Raw genomic sequence first — 3,614 nt, 5'->3', positions numbered from 1 at the left:
AACCCTGCGAGTTATTTGAAGAGGGACATAGGGGGGAAAAGGGGCGGGGAGGGCAGCTTCTTTCTGCTAGAGACTACTTCATAGAGGAATTGGCATTCGAAAGGGATCTTGAAAGATAATCGGGAAAACCTGGTGTTGGTTCTGGGCAAAGTTACGGCAGAGAAGCGAATGTGAGGAAAGGCACAGAAGAAAAGAATCTCCAAGCGCAAAGCACGTTTGGTGAAACCCCTTGGCTGCCTTGGGCTCCAGTTCAGGAGCAGCGGAAAGGTGTAATGTGCTTTGGGATGAGAAGGTTCCGGTTAGTTCCTGGCTCTGCGACTCACGAGATGTCTGTGAACAGGTTACTTTATTGAGTCCCAGTTTTCCCGACTGCAAAATAGGGATAATACATAATTGTTATAGGGAGAAAAGATTAATTGATGCATGTTAGGCGTAGCGAGCACTCAAGTAACGGAGTTTAGAGTTTTTGTAAGATCTTCAATATCAAGATGTGTTTGAATGTCAGAACAGTACCAATTGAGTACTCTTGATGAAATGACAGGACATTTTATTGAGCACCTACTCTGTAGACTCGTCTCTTGTCAGGATCCTGCCACCTCCTGCCATTTCCCCTCCTCTCTTTCCCAGCAACCTAGCTTCTTTTCATCCTTCAAGATTTCTATATGCTTCTGTTTCCAGATTAGTTACTCCTTCGATTTTGCAGACCAGACAACTGTTCTTCATCCCTCTCTCATAGAGCTATTTTTGAGCATATCATGGTTTAAGCCTATCTCACTCTAGATGGACTATAATTTACATGAGACCAAGGCCCATGTTTACTTTGCTCACTGCAGTACCCCTAGTTTCTAGCAAAGGGGATGGCACATAGTTGGTACTTAACTGAATGAGTTTTTGCTTATTTCCCCCCCTTATCTGTGAGTTCCTTGAAGGCAGAAACTGTCCTGCTCATGGTTTTTTTGTATGCTGCCTGGCCATTTCATATCTGGTCAGAATAGTACAATGCAAAAACAGCACATTAGCTTGGGAGGATGTAACTTCTGTGAATTAGTAAAACTTAATGGGAAGAGCTGTGGACTTTCACTGGCTGTGGAACCGTCAGAGGTTTCAAGTGAATTATGCATAGATTGGGGGGGGGTGTTAAGGGAGTTCTAGATGGCACTTGGTGTACCCAAATTTTTGTGCGAATTTTTCTGAGAAAAGGTTTTGTAGTTTCTATCAGATTCTTCAGAGGCGTTTATACCAATCCACCCACCTATCCCCAAGGTTAAGCATCATTGCCTCAATAGTGCTTTTCTAACTTTTCAGATTATTGATTTTAATATAAGGATTTACAATTTTGATTTTTGTTATCAGTCTGTTCCCAAGTACTTTGTTATCTGTTATCAGTCTGTTCCCAAGTACTTTGTAGCTGCTAGAAATTCCTCAGAATTCGCCTGCTATGGATTTCTTCTGTCATTTTAAAGGGGTGTTCTGGCAAACAGGATATAAATATACTTGTTTGCATTTAACCTGCCATTCTTGAAACAGGCATCTTCCAAACCAGTAATCTTTTAAAAGCATATATCTAATGCCATTCTCCTACCCTCAGGAGAAAATCCAAAGTACAAAGCCTAACATATAAGGCTTTATGACCTGGCCTGTACTTGTTCCTCATTCCCTACTCCCTTTGCATAATATATGTGCAGTTCCATGTTGCCATACTTTTGGGAATTGGCATTGACTCATTCGACAAAATATTTGAGTGCCTTGAATGTGCCAGTGTCAGGCATTATACTAGTTGCTAGGGATACAATTAACAAAAAGACAACCCAGTGCACTTAAAGAATTTGTTTTCTGGTTGGGAAAAGCAGTAAACAAATACATACTATGTTCAGTGGTAATACATTCTATGAAGGAAGTTAGGAAAGGTAAAAGGGATTGAAAATAGAGTACAAGGAGTTTAGAGTCCCTCCTTTTCACTCACAATATGTACTCATTTAGCTCCCCTCCTCCTTTGCGTATTCAGAATATCCTATCCTTTACTCTATGACAATAGTGTTTTGAAATTATCTGCCCCTGGAATATTCCAGGACTTATTCAGGGCAGAAATTGGATCTTCATCGTTGCATCCTCAGGGGCTTGCACATAGTAGGTACTCAAAAACTTATTTTTGCACTAATGGATTTAGCAATTTATGATTTGAGAAGCTTCCATGTACATTATTGTCACTTGATCCACACAAATGCAGGCAGAAGAAATGTTAAGCCAACTTTATAAATGAGAACTGAAGCTCAGTCATGTGCTAAAGGAACTTATTTCCTTTCCACTATTTTCACTGTTCCTCAATACTAGATTTACAATTCTGTAAGTATTTGAGGGTGTGGGCAGTTAAATGCAAAAAGCACCATTAAAAGCATTTCCAAGGACTGCTGAAGATGGCAGGGAGAGATTGTTGATGTGCTATGGCACATCATGTTTTAACACATATTACGCTGCCTTTTTTTCCTATTTTGAGAAATTAGCTGAAGGGAACATTGAATTTTCATGGTGAATCAATTCCACCCATTCCATCCTCTACACTGCTAAATGGATAATAATGTGTTCATGTACCAGGACATACTTTACATATACTGATTAATTCTCAACCTTGAGATGGGTGGTATTAGTCCCATTTTATGGATGAGGAAATTGAGTCACAAAAAATTTAAATAACTTGTTGAAAGTCACATCATCCCTCACCTGGACTACAACAGCCTCTTAATCTCCTTGCTGTTGTACAGAATAGCCGGAGAACTTTAAAACATGATATAAGTATGTCATGTCACACCCTCGCTCCAACTTTCCAATGGTTTTTCCTCACACTTCAGTGTGGCCTGTAGGCTTATATGAAGATGATCTACTCTTACCCCTGCTCATAAAGCTCCAGCAATACTAGCATGTTTGCAGGCCCTCAAAATGCAAAGCTTTTACTTCCTGTTCCCTTACTCTGGAAAGCTATTTCCCCACATTCTTTATATGGCTTGCTTTTTTTTATACATCATTGCTCTGCTCCTGTACTCAAAAACCTTCCTTTTAATTCCTATCACTATCCTCTCACCTTGGTTATTCTTCATATGCACGTATACTTCCCTGAATCTATCCAATTTATCTTTTATGGCTTGTCATCTCCAATAATATGTCAGTTTTGTGAGGGTGGGGGCCTTGTCTCTATTCATTGATGCTTTCCTAGGACCCAGAATAAAACCAGGCAAAACATATTTCACAAATGGATGAATAAATAAAGCCTCACACAAGCGTTGAATCTTTGTCTTTTATTTGGCTGCAATGTTTAAATTTCAGAAGGTATTAAAACAGCCATTCTAAGCATGGCTTATGACACAAAATTTAAATACTACATTATTGGGCACAATTTTTCTTCCTCTTTTCACGTTTAGCTACAAGTCCATACTCAAAGATGGCAAACCAGTTAGGTGTAAGTTACTTTTTACAAGTTAAAATACTTTCAAACAAGAATTTACTCTAGCACTGTGGACTACTAAACAAATAGTGAAACTGATGACCATTGATAATGGTCAATCCTAAATCAGTGTTTGAACATTGTCATGTACTGTACAGAAACAGGTGGAGTTTTTGCT

This window comes from Rhinolophus ferrumequinum, chromosome 5, assembly GCF_004115265.2.
Source record: "Rhinolophus ferrumequinum isolate MPI-CBG mRhiFer1 chromosome 5, mRhiFer1_v1.p, whole genome shotgun sequence".
Classification (NCBI taxonomy): Eukaryota; Metazoa; Chordata; class Mammalia; order Chiroptera; family Rhinolophidae; genus Rhinolophus; species Rhinolophus ferrumequinum.
The sequence above is the reverse complement of the archived record's forward strand: the minus strand, read 5'-3'. Positions refer to the sequence as shown.